Source organism: Lissotriton helveticus, chromosome 4_2 (genome assembly GCF_964261635.1).
Source record: "Lissotriton helveticus chromosome 4_2, aLisHel1.1, whole genome shotgun sequence".
NCBI classification, from domain to species: Eukaryota; Metazoa; Chordata; class Amphibia; order Caudata; family Salamandridae; genus Lissotriton; species Lissotriton helveticus.
The window spans coordinates 5,011,271-5,025,511 of NC_136064.1; positions in this window are offsets into that span (position 1 = coordinate 5,011,271).

Sequence of the window (14,241 nt, forward strand, 5' to 3'; positions counted from 1 at the left end):
TCCACCTGGGAAGGCCCGTTCACGCCGCCTCCCCCCCCCCCTTCGGGCACCCCACGCCGTTATTCGGAGCAGGATTGTAGGATGGCCACACCAGTGCGGCAACTTGCTAGACACCACCTCGGTGCCAACCGAATCTCAGCGCCTTGTGGTGTCTTCTATTCAGAAAATATTGTTGCGCTGCCTTTGGCCCTATTCGCACATCGGTCCGCTACTGACGCCACCTCACAGGCCAACGGGGCGCCCCACACCGACTTTCAGCATTGTAGGATGGCCACACCAGTGCGGCAACTTGCTAGACACCACCTCGGTGCCATCCGGATCTTGGCATCTCAGCGCCTTGTGGTGTCTTCTATTCAGAAAATATTGTTGCGCTGCCTTTGGCCCCATTCGCACATCGGTCCGCTACTGACGCCATCTCACAGGCCAACGGGGCGCCCCACGCCGACTTTCAGCATTGTAGGATGGCCACACCAGTGCGGCAACTTGCTAGACACCACCTCGGTGCCGTCCGGATCTTGGCATCTCAGCGCCTTGTGGTGTCTTCTATTCAGAAAATATTGTTGCGCTGCCTTTGGCCCCATTCGCACATCGGTCCGCTACTGCCGCCATTTCACAGGCCAACGGGGCGCCCCACGCCGACTTTCAGCATTGTAGGATGGCCACACCAGTGCGGCAACTTGCTAGACACCACCTCGGTGCCATCCGGATCTTGGCGCGTTGTGCTGCCTTCGGCCTATTCGCACATCGGTCCGCTACTGACGCCGCCTCACGTGCCAACGGATTTTCTACGCTTTTTATACCCTATGCCGCATAACAGGTCATGTGACTTGTTTATAAAACTTTTCATTGGTTCATTTTACTTTTGGTTTCCTAATGATGGAAGGCTTGATCATATGACCTAAAAATAACACTTTTCATTGGATTTTCCCCAAACGATGAAAGCCCCACCTTGTTTCTGGATGTTTCAGACTGAAGCTGGCGTCAGCATGAAAGCACCACCATCTCGTGGCTCCGTCGTGGTCATTCCGTGAGCAATCATGGCAGCCGCTCCCCACCGGAAGCCTGCAGGAGTCGGGGGGCCCCAAGACTTTTGTAGAATCCTCAAGGCTGAGGGGACGCTTTCGAGAATGGGGTCCAAGACCTAGCAGACAAGCGTCCGATTTCCAAGGTGTCCCAGGGCCATTTCAGTGGACCAGGCCCAAAAAGGAAAGAGCCTGCCGCCATTTTGAGAGTACTGTGGCAGCCGCCTATCGCTGCACCGCAACAGTGGGCGCAACTCAGCTGAATGGCGGATTTTGACACAGTGGACCAAAAGCGGACGGAATGGCAACTGAAACGGTAAAGGGGCACCCCACTACAGCAGACGAGACTCCACCTGGGGAGGCCCGTTCACGCAGCCTCCCCCCCACCCCCCGGGGCACCCCACGCCGTTATTCGGAGGGCGGCAACATACTGGACATCACCTTGGTGCCATTCACATTTCAGCGCGTTCTGCTGCCTTGGAACTATTCGCACAACAGACCGCTACTGACGACTCACCCCCCGGGACGCCCCACGCCGGATACCCAAATCAGTGCGGCACCCAGGCAACATCACCTGGGTGCCGTCCAGAAATCTGGATGTTGTGCTGCCTTGGGACTATTCGCACAACCGACCGCTACTGACCATTGTTCCTTCTTTTTCCCTAAAAATGTTTAAATGTTTTTACTGTTTTTGTTTTGTTGTATATATTTATAAGTTATTAAAGTTTTATAATCCTACTACTTTGTTGGAGTGCTATATATTTTTAATGTGACACATAATTGTAAAAACTTTGATGTACAAAGAGTCATCACTGGAATCTTCCGCTTCAGGCTCGGTCCCCTCCCCAATCACAATACAGGATGGTTTTCAGATAGTAGGAACGCGTGTGGTGTGACGGATCTCATCGGGTGTGGGCCTTGATCTACTGTAACTCCTTTGAAGAGGGGTGATTTTTTACAGCTGGGGCCATAAACTACATCTGCAGGGCTAGCTGATAGCCTGGGACCGGCCTGGACAATCGGACACAGAGGAAGATGAGTGTCAGAGGGTGCGGTAGTGAATAGGGCGAAAGGGAGGTGTCAGGCGGGCACAGGGTGTGATTCTCAGGGAAGAGCAGCGCAGATGGGGGGAGGTTTATTGCCCATGCATAAGACAGAGAGCGGGGGTGACCAGTGCCTGGGGGAGATGCTTGCGAGGGTGGGGAGCCATGCTAAGGATCGACAGCGTGCAGAGAGTAGGTCTGGTCAAGGCATCTAAAATGGCTGCCGTGCACGACAAAAGTGTGGCATTTGAAAAAAGGCAAGATGGCGCAGACAATGTTTTTCAACACTACCTGATTTCCTTCGAATCGAACGTTAACAGACGTTATCTCTCCCACACTACCGGTCCCCCTGGGCTTAAACGCCGAGATGGTAGGGACTGCATCCCGTGGAGATAGGCCGAGACGTCACTCAGCAGAAAAAAAAGAAAAAAAAAATTCTATAAACATACAATAAGTTAAAAGTCAATCATTCTTCTTTCCTTGTAGTACGCTCCCCAGTCCGCTTCCCGTTACGCTAACCGGGCGCACCCCACCAAAAAAACGATTTTTTTTTTTTTTTTTTGCCCCGCGGAGCCCTTTTAAAGCCTCCACATCAAACCTATGGGGTCAGGGAGGATCTACTATGCCCCCTTATGGTCATTTGCCCCTTCGCTTTGGCCTCCTCTTGTCTCTCGATCCTACCGAGAGACAAGATGGCGGCCGCTACGGACTGTTTGGAATGTTTACAGACGCCGGAGAACCAATCAGCTTCGCTTCACAAAGCTCCGTAACGCGAAAAGTACGCGAAGCGGAGCGCTGCCCGGAGCGCTGTTACAGATGTATATCTTTTTTTGAACGTTAATTTCTCAAAATCCACTGGAGCACATATATTGAGACCTAGCAAAGGCACATCGGGCTACCAGTCCCTACAATTTTGCCAAGTTTCGTACAAATCCATTCAGCCGTTCGATTATTATTATTTTATTTTTTTTTGCCCCGCGGGGCCCTTTTAAAACCTCCACATCAAACCTAGGGGGTCAGGGAGGATCTACTATGCCCCCTTATGGTCATTTGCCCCTTCGCTTTGCCCTCCTCTTGTCTCTCGATCCTACCGAGAGACAAGATGGCGGCCGCTACGGACTGTTTGGAATGTTTACAGACGCCGGAGAACCAATCAGCTTCGCTTCACAAAGCTCCGTAACGCGAAAAGTACGCGAAGCGGAGCGCTGCCCGGTGCGCTGTTACAGATATATATCTTTTTTTGAACGTTAATTTCTCAAAATCCACTGGAGCACATATATTGAGACCTAGCAAAGGCACATCGGGCTACCAGTCCCTACAATGTTGCCAAGTTTCGTGCAAATCCATTCAGCCGTTCGGGCTAAAAGTGAGGCCAACCGCCCTATGGAAATTAACATTGGAAAAACGCGTTTTGGGACCCCCCTTTTTTCTCGGCCCCCCCTTGACGAACCCCCCCCAAATTTTCAGGAGCTGCTCAGAAACAAAATTTTCCATTTTCCTGAAAATTTCAGCCAATTCCGTCCACAAACGCCAAAGTTATTAGACATAGAATTTTCAAAAATCCCATAGAGAAAAAATCCTAACTATATATACCTACTGGCGACCGCCAGTAGGTAATATATATATATATATATATATATATATATATATATATATATATATATATATATATGTATATATATATTAAAATTCACTGAAAAAATCATAGGTTTCAGGCATGGTATAGTTAGAAAATAGCATTTAGAAAACCTTAGAAATTCACTGAAAAAAGCATAGGTTTCAGGGACGTTATAGTTAGTTGGACATTTCACTTATACAAAACCAGAGAAATTGCGCTAACTATAACTCGCGCCTCCACAATGCACTGCTGATGACGTCACATATTACTTCATTCATGACATGGTAACTGACATCACTGATGACATCTCAAATGACATCACTGATGACATCATTCGGTGACTGCGAGTTTCTTTAAAGTTTAAATATGTATTATATATATGCCAAGGTGTATTGAAGAATGAGTGAGTGATTATATGTGTCTCACTGAATGCATGGGTTAGTTACTAAACTGTGTGAATGTCTGTATCAGTCTGTCTGTTGTTGTATAAGCTGCTGCATGGGTTGGTCAGTAGCAACATGAGTGTCTATATGGGTTATCGATTGGTTGCCTGAGTATTTGTATGGGTGCCTGAGTGAAGGTGTGGGTGGGTGAGAGGTGTGTGACTGTGGAAAGATATTTGAGTGTTGGTTTCACTGGGTGTATGAATTCAAGAGTGCATGTGGAAACAGCTGTATAGGTTGGTGAGTGTGTGTATGGTGTGTTGGTGAGTGAATGGATGTATGTCAGTGGTACATGAACAAGTAACTACATATGTAAAAGGCAGTGTAGGTGAGAGTTAGAGTATATAAATGACTATACGTGAGAGGTAGTGATTGTGAGAGTGGCTGTATGGATGAGTGTGTACTTGTATCAGTGATTGTATAAGAGAAAAATTATGCGCTTGTTTCTGTTTGAATAAATGATATGTGTGTGTATAACTGTGTAGGTCAGTAAACGGAAGTGTGATTGATTCTTTGCATGACTGACTATGTGTGAGTAACTCTGGATGAGTGGTGGTGTGTGAGTATCTGTATAGGTGTATGAGTGCATATGATAGTGTTGTATTGATGAGTGACTGTATGGGTGAATTAGTGGTTGTGTGTGTAGACCTAGGAATCAGTGAGTGCTTATGTAGTAAGTGGTATTGGTGTGTCTATGGTTTCGAAAATGGTAGTCTGTATTTTACAGTGGGTATATCAAAGGTTATATTAGAGTGTGAGGAGGTGCATCAGATTTTCATGTAGATGATGTCATCAGTGATGCCATTTGAGATGTCATCAGTGATGTCATCAGTGATGTCACTGACCATGTCATGAATGATGTAATATGTGACGTCATCAGCAGTGCATTGCGGAGGCGCGAGTTATAGTTAGCTGAATTAATTATACCAGCAGAATTTCTCTGGCTTTGTACGAGTGAAATGTCCAACTAACCAAAACATTCCTAAAACCTATTGTTTTTTCAGTGAATTTCTATGGTTTTTTAAATGCTAATTTCGAACTCGTAGAGAGGTGTGGTGCAACGGCCAGTGCAGCTGACTTCGGAGGACAGGGTTCACGGGTTAATCCCCGGCTCCGGCGGCAGCTCAGCTCAGTACAATGTGACTCTGGCCAATAGCTCACTTAATTTCCACGACGGCCCCTAGCACCTTGTGACCCGTAAGGGTGAGTAGTTCACACTTTACAAATACAGATTTACATATTAACTATAAGGTGCCTGAAACCTATGGTTTTTTCAGTGAATTTCAATCGTTTTTTAAATGCTAATTTCTAACTATAATGTCCCTGCAACCTATGGTTTTTTCAGTGAATTTCAAAGGTTTTTTAAATGCTAATTTCTCACTATACAATAGAAGTCACCTTTGCAGAGTGGTGGAGAAAGGTGAGCGTGGGCTTCAAACACCTTTTAACAATCCCACTGTGTGGGGTTTAGCAGAAGCAACAGGAGGGATAGTTAGCCCCCAACGTCAATCTTGTGGGCCAACTACCCCTTTTATTACCTCCAGTAAGTCCCACACAGCAGGATTGCTAACTTGTTATATCAGACCTCACCCCCTCCCTGCAGCACTCTGCAAACACACCCCCTGGCGCGTTCTAAGTTGGGGGATTAAGTCCCCTTGAATCCTGACGGTCCCTGGGGGCCAACTAGGCCACCAGGTACCTCCATTAAGTTCGCAGAGCTGTGTTGCCGAGAGGTGTAAAAAGGGTTGTAGCCTCAGACCACCTCTCTGCAACGCATCTCTGTGGTGCTCACTGGAGGTACGTGGTGGCCTATTGGCCCCCAGGGACCCTCAGGATTGAAGAGGACTTAATCACACAATTTACAACGTTCCAGGGGGCACGTTAGCACACTTGTTATGTTAGGCCCCACCCTCCCTGCAGCACTGTTCAAACGCACCCCCTGGCACGTTGTAAGTTGGGGAATTAAGTCCCCTTGAATCCTGAGGTGCCTGGGGGCCATCTAGCCCACCAAGTACCTCCAGTAAGAGCCACAGAGCTGCATTGCAGTGAGGTATAAAAAGGGGCATGGCCTCAGACCACCTCTCTGCAACACAGCTCTGTGGCGCTTACTGGAGGTACATGGTGGGCTAGTTGCCCCCCAGGGGCCCTCAAGATTGAAGAGGACTTAATCCACCAATTTACAATGTGCCAGGGGACGCGTTTGCACACTTGCTATGTCAGCCCCCTCCCTGCACCACTGTTCAAACGCATCCCCTGGCACGTTGTAAATTGGGGGATTAATTCCCCTTGAGTCCTGAGGGTCCCTTCGGACCAACTAGCTCACCAGGTACCTCCAGTGGGCGCTACAGAGCTGTGTTGCAGAGAGGTGTAAAAAGGGGCATATCCCCAGATCACCCCTATGCAAAGCAGCGCTTGTGGAGCTTACTGGAGGTAGCTAATGGGCTAGTTGGCCCCGTGCGGCCCCCCTCCCTTTGTCAAAATAACCCTGGGAGGTGGTGGTCTCCAGGGCTGAGGGTCCACTAATGACCCCTGAATTTAAACATAGAGTGCCCGGGGAAGCGTTCCCCGTAGCAGCGTGGGGGTGATTGGGACCCCCCACGTATTTGTTTTTCAGCCCTGGGGAGGTGGCGGTCCCCGGGGCTGCGGGGGGCCGCAGTACCCCCGCATACAATAAAATAAGCCCCGGAGAGGTAGCGGTCCCCGGGGCTGCGGGGGCCCCCAGGGACCCCGCTAATTAATTGCCAGTGCCCCCGGGACGTGGCCCACTCGAGCACTTTTTGCAAAAAAAACAACGAAAGCCTACACTTTTTTTATAATTTCGGAAGGATGCGATTTTTTGCCAAAATTATTTTAAAAAAAAAGCTTTTTGGGCCCTGGGGGTCCTTCTGGGACCCCCTGGGCAGGCCTAGGGGGTCAGGGTGTTTATACCCTGCTCCCTTTTCTTGTTTATAATCTCATTTTTCTGTTTTCTTGTGACTCGGTTCTCTTGAGTCACAAGATGGCTGCTAACACTTCCTGGTTTGGAGTGTTAGCAGCCAATTAGAATGAAGCTCGTGCTAGGGAGGGTTCGCGAACCACACGCTGCCCTAGATATCGAAACTTGTTCTTATTCTAATTTCTCAGCAACTACTAAACAGATTTGCATCATTTAAAAAAAAAAGGTCTCTTTCTGAACCAAGAGCTACCTTTTTGACAAATTTAGTGTAATTCCGTTCAGCAGTTCAGGATGTAGCTTTGTCTAAAGATTCCTATAGAAAATTACATGAGGAGAATGCGTTTTGGGACTCCCCTTTTTTCTCGGCCCTCGCTTGACGAATCACCCTGAAACTTTCAAGACAGGAGCTGACCGGAAAGCCCCACTAATTTTGGAAATTTTGTGAAGATTCGTCAAACGGCGCCAAAGTTATTGGCAAATCAAAAAACGCTTCTCTTATGGAACCTGGGTCCTAACTCTCTGTCTCTGTCTCTTTCTCTCTCTCTCTCTATATATTCACTGAAAAAACCATAGGTTATAGACCATATATAGTTAGGAATTAGCATTTACAAAACCTTGAAAATTCACTGAAAAAACCATAGGTTATAGACCATATATCGTTAGGAATTAGCATTTAAAAAACCTTATTTTACTCACACAAAACCATTGAAATTGCATATATAGTTAGTTGCACTAACTATATATCGCGCACCCGCAATCCACTGCTGATGATGTCACATATTACATCATTCATGACATGGTCAGTGACATCACTGATGACATCACTGATGACATCTCAAATGACATCACTGATGACAACATCCAGTGACTGTATGTTTCTGTAAAGTTAAAATGTGTCTTACATATTGAAGAATGAGTGGAAGTATAAGTGTCTGGACAAAGGATTTAGTAGGTGCATGACTGAATGTATGAGTGAGTGATTAAATGTGTCTCACTGAGTGCATGGGTTAGTGACTAAACTGTCTTAATTTGTGCATCATTATGTCTGTTGTTCTGTAAACTGCTGCATGTGTTGATCAGTAGCTATATGATTAACTATATGGGTTACTGATTGATTGTCCAAGTATTTGTATGGGAGACTGAGTGTGTGTGTGGCTGGCTGGGAGGTGTGTGACTCTGTGCAGATCAATGTGTACTTGTATCAATGATTGTATAAGAAGGTAAGTATGTGTTAGTATATGTTTGAAAATGTAAGGTGCTCTATGTTTAACTGTATAGACAAGAAAATGGAAGTGTCATTGATTCTTTAAAGGACTGACTAGGTGTGTGAGTAACTCCATGGATGAGTGGCAGAGTGTGAGTGTCTGTATAGGTGTATGAGTGCATATGATAGTGTTGTAAAGATGAGTGATTGTATGTATGAATGATTGTATGGGTGAATGAGTGAATGTGTGTGTAGACGTAGGAATCAGTGAGTGCGTATGTAGTAACTAGTATTGGTGTGTCAATGGTTTCAAAAATTATACTCTGTATTTAACACTGGGTGAAACAGAGGTTATATTAAAATGTGAGGAGATGCATTGTATTGTCACATGAATGATATCATCAGTGATGTGGTCATTGATGTCAAATGAGATGTCATCAGTGATGTCATCAGTGATGTCATTTGAGATGTTATCAGTGATGTCATCAGTGATGTCACTGACCATGTCATGAATGATGTAATATGTGACATCATCAGCAGTGGATAGCGGGTGCGCGATATATAGTTAGTGCAACTAACTATATATGGAATTTCAATGGTTTTGTGTGAGTAAAATAAGGTTTTTTAAATGCTAATTCCTAACGATATATGGTCTATAACCTATGTTTTTTTCAGTGAATTTTCAAGGTTTTGTAAATGCTAATTCCTAACTATATATGGTCTATAACCTATGGTTTTTTCAGTGAATTTTCAAGGTTTTGTAAATGCTAATTCCTAACTATATATGGTCTATAACCTATGGTTTTTTCAGTGAATTTCAATGTTTTTTTAATAGCAAATATCATAAGCTGTCGAATGTCAAGTACGTGGTAAGTAAAAACATTTTCGTGTTTATGCACACTGATCTGCTTTGAATGCTGTCCCGCCCCCCTCATTTCTATTAGGAGTACTCTCTCTTTGCAGATAGTGAAGGGTAGTTAACGCAGGCCTTTGCCCCCGTTGTAATCCGTTGTGCCTGCTTCTCTCTCCATGTGATTGATTGTTCTCTTTGGTTCATTCTCTATTTACAAACAAGCACAGAGTCGCAATACTCTGTTTAGTCTTTGCAGATAGCGAAAAATCGTGTAAAAAAACAAAAGGAATCGAGCAAAATCAGTAGGCCACTAATGGGATCTCTTTTTGACCTCGCTAAAATAGAAACATTAGGAACAACCTGTTGAAAATAGCAATGTGTATGTACATAAGCGGCGTTCATTTCTGTTCACAGTACCCCTTGTTGATTGATTGAATCGAGCATTGAATTGTTCGAAGTTGGTTCTCTTAAGGATCTTCTCTGCCTGCAAACGAGGAAGAATAGGAATATTCTCTCTCCCTTTGCAGATAGTGAAGGGTAGGTAACGCAAACCTTTAACACGTCGTGCCTATTTCGTTCCTCATTGATTGATTGTTTGCCCGAACATTGACTGTTTGGGAATTGGTTCTTTTTGGAGGTATTCCCTGTTTGCAAATAAACGTAGGAAAATCTTTGCAAGTAGTGAAAGGGTAGGTAATGCGGACCTTTGTCCCCCGTTGTAATCTGTCATGCCTATCTACTCCCCACTGATTGATGCACCTGTTTCACCCGGACCATTTACTAGAGATAGGTCATCTGGCCTGACCAGAGAGCACCCCTAGTGAAAAGGACATATGCAATAATAACGAAGTGATCACTGTATCCTGTTAACAGAAACTTTAGCATGAAACAACCTGGAAAGAAAGGAATAGGAAAACGAAAATCAGTAGGCCACTGATGAACTTTTTATTAAATAACAAACAAAGAAACGATAACAATACGTAATGATAAAACCTATTATTGTCCTAGAAACAAGAAACGTTAGAAGTAAGCCCGTAATAAGAAACCTGAAAACAGTAAGAGAAACCAAGTGTGACATTGCAACGGCCACAAGGCAACGAGGCTTCATCGCCCCTCACTGCCCCAAAACGTGTCTGTCCCACCGCCTGCCACGCCCAAATAACGGCAAACTGGGAAAGATACAAGTCAGCAGACATCCGCCCCATTCTGGAAACTTCCAAAGTGCAACAGGTTTGCGGCTACGCCCAGCCGGAAGCAACACATATAAGGCGGGTCCTGCTGCCAACCGTCGGCCAGGAGATCATCACGTAGGGTGTAGCCGGAGGAGAGGCCGAGGCCAGCGGGACCCGACCAGGGGGATTGACAACACTGGAGAGTTGCAGGGGGGGGAATGTCCGTGTCCTCGACCCTCCCCTCTCTCTCCCAGTCCGGCCACCATCAACCAGAGGCCGAGGCCGACGGGATCCGGCCGCGGTGGCGGTAACCCTGGAGAATTGCAGGTTAGACCCTCTCTCTCCCAGTCTGGGCCAGCATCCATGGAGGGCCTGGGAGTGGAGAGGCCACTGCACGAAAGGCCCAGGAGAGGCACCACACGCCAAGGCCTGCCCCACCGGATGAGCCAAGGAACCCGTTCATGGGGCCAGAGCAAACGGCGTCCGGCCGCCATCCACCGGAGGTCCGGCCCAAAGACGGACGGGACATTTCTTCTTTCTTTTATAATGGCTGCGACAACACTGGGGGGGGATGTCTTGCACATGCCTCCGACCCCCCCCCTCGTCCTCATCGCCTGGTCCGGCCATAACAAATGTCAAGCGAGACGCCGTGGGGTGCACTGGGTGGGAGAGACGGTGCGAACAAGCCTCTCCCGCCTCCCCAGGTGGAGGCTTCCCAGCTGCACCCTCAGCGCTCCAGGCACCCGGAAAAGGGTTCTTCCACTGTGGCGATGCTGCAACGTCTCGCCCGGCAGGGTGGAGCCCGTCCGCTCATTTGAGCCTGCGATCGCCAGTAGCTACCGAACTCTCAAAATGGCGGTCGACCTGGCAAGAGCGGGCCCAGCATAAAGAAATGGCCCGGTCACTGGTTGACTCCACCACCGTAGTCCTCCACGACCTTGAAGATTCTAGAGGAGCCGCGGGAGTCCCCGACCCCCGCAGACACCCCCGATGGGGAATGACTGCCATGATTGCCCGTGGAGTGACAAAACTGTAGCCGCGGGACGTCGGCGCTCCCATGCTGGCGCCAGCCTCAGTTTGAATGACTAGAATCCTGCAGACCTCAGTTCCGGTGAAAGCACAGTGTGACCCGGTAGGAAAAATTGTTGCACCCCCTCCCCTTTTTGACTGATGGTTCAAACCACCGATCCTTTCCTTTGCCCTTTTAACGGAACTTTGGACTGCCTCCCCCCCCGGGGCGCCCCACGCCGTTATTTGCTGGGCGGCAACTTACTAGACATCACCTTCGTGCCATCCAGATTTCAGCGCGTTCTGCTGCCTTGGAACTATTCGCACAACAGACCGCTACTGACAACCCACCCCCCGGGACGCCCCACGCCGGATACCCAAATCAGTGCGGCACCCAGGCAACATCTTCTGAATTTTCATAATTTGAAAGAACTAGTAACATGTCCTCATCAGGAATTTCCTCTTCAATCATCTCATCAGGAATCTCCTCATGAAAAGTCTGCAATGATGATTCTTGTAACTCTATGGTCTCCAAACATTCGATAAATTCGCCATCAAGAGATTGATCAAAAAATCATTCAAGTCATCTCCTCCTTGTGAGAATATTTCATTATTGGTGCTGTCAATTTCATTAAATGTAGTGGATAATTCAAAAGAAATTGCCACGGTCTCTTCATTGTGAGCCATTTTATTTTGAAATGGCTTGCTGTAAATTGCAGAAAAAAATAATCACTTTCATTTATCGTTTTTAGTAATACATAATATAAAACTAACTTTATCAAGTATTTAGTATAACAGAAGGACTGTAAATAAATAACAGAAAACATTTTTCAAATTATCTTAAAGTGTACAACATAGTTCCCCTTACAAATTAACAACTCACCTTTTTAAAAGTAGGAGAAGTGTTAGTACTGTGTAAATCAAACACCAGAAATTGAGCACCAAAAATTCCTCACAAATGTACCTCAGACAGTAGTATCACAAAATGGCTGTGGTTTCCTCTCATTTTAGATATATACATAACCAATTAACTTTCATCACACACAAATACAAAACCAAAGTAACATTTTAATTGGTTCTAAATTTCAACACTTTCAAATGTGTTTTCCCCATGCAATTTTCCATAGGACATTTAGATACGTCTACAGCCTGAATGGCTGAACGGAATTACACCAAACTTGGCAAAATGGTACATCAAACCTAAGAGGTCAGGGAGGATCTACTATGCCCCCTTATGGTCATTTGCCCCTTCGCTTTGGCCTCCTCTTGTCTCTCGATCCTACCGAGAGACAAGATGGCGGCCGCTACGGACTGTTTGGAATGTTTACAGACGCCGGAGAACCAATCAGCTTCGCAAAGCTCCGTAACGCGAAAAGTACGCGAAGCGGAGCGCTGTTACAGATATATATCTTTTTTTGAACGTTAATTTCTCAAAATCCACTGGAGCACATATATTGAGACCTATCAAAGGCACATCGGGCTAACAGTCCCTAATATTTTGCCAAGTTTCATGCAAATCCATTCAGCCGTTCGATTATTATTATTATTTTTTTTTTTTGCCCCGCGGGGCCCTTTTAAAACCTCCACATCAAACCTAGGGGGTCAGGGAGGATCTACTATGCCCCCTTATGGTCATTTGCCCCTTCGCTTTGCCCTCCTCTTGTCTCTCGATCCTACCGAGAGACAAGATGGCGGCCGCTACGGACTGTTTGGAATGTTTACAGACGCCGGAGAACCAATCAGCTTCGCTTCACAAAGCTCCGTAACGCGAAAAGTACGCGAACTGGAGCGCTGCCCGGTCCGCTGTTACAGATATATATCTTTTTTTGAACGTTAATTTCTCAAAATCCACTGCAGCACATATATTGAGACCTAGCAAAGGCACATCGGGCTACCAGTCCCTTCAATTTTGCCAAGTTTCGTGCAAATCCATCCAGCCGTTCGGGCTAAAAGTGAGGCCAACCGCCCTAAGGAAAACTCAATGTTAAAAACACGTTTTGGGACCCCCCTTTTTTCTTAGCCCCCCCTTGACAAACCCCCCCAAATTTTCAGTGGCTGCTCAGAAACAAAATGTTCCATTTTCCTGAAAATTTCAGCCAATTCCGTCCACAAACGCCAAAGTTATTAGACATAGAATTTTCAAAAATCCCATAGAGAAAAAATCCTAACTATATATACCTACTGGTATACCAGTAGGTAATATATACAATATATATATATATATATATATATATATATATATATATATATATATATATATATATATATATATATATATATATATATATATATATATATATATATATATATATATATATACATATATACATATATATATATATATATATATATATATGTATATGTATATGTATATATATATATATATATATATATATATATATCGACCTGCCTTCGTGGAGGTAGTTTTGCAAATGTTTATGCATAAGAAAGCTACGCTTTTCAGATGGAACTGTTGTTTTCACCCACATGGGTTTTATTCAAAGCAAAAATCGCAAACTTTTGGCAGCCTCACTGGAGGTAAATCACGAAATATACTACATCGACCAGAAGGCCATGGGGGCTACGCCCACGGAGGCATGTCGATAAAAATGAGCAACTGCATGTTCTGCCTCAACTTTGCTATTGCTAAAACGCCACTGAGGAAGGGAGAACCTGAAACGCGTATGGCGTATGAAAAGGAAGCAAGTTCTTTATTGACTGCTGCTGCTGCATTTACATCAATAAAAGTAGTGCAACATTAATCTACCTGGAGGCTCTTCTTGGGGGCAACTCTTTTCGTTGGAATATATATATATATATATCTATATCTATATATATAGATATAGATATATATATATATATATATATATATCTATATATATAGATATATATATATATATATCTATATCTATATATATCTATATCTATATCTATATATATATA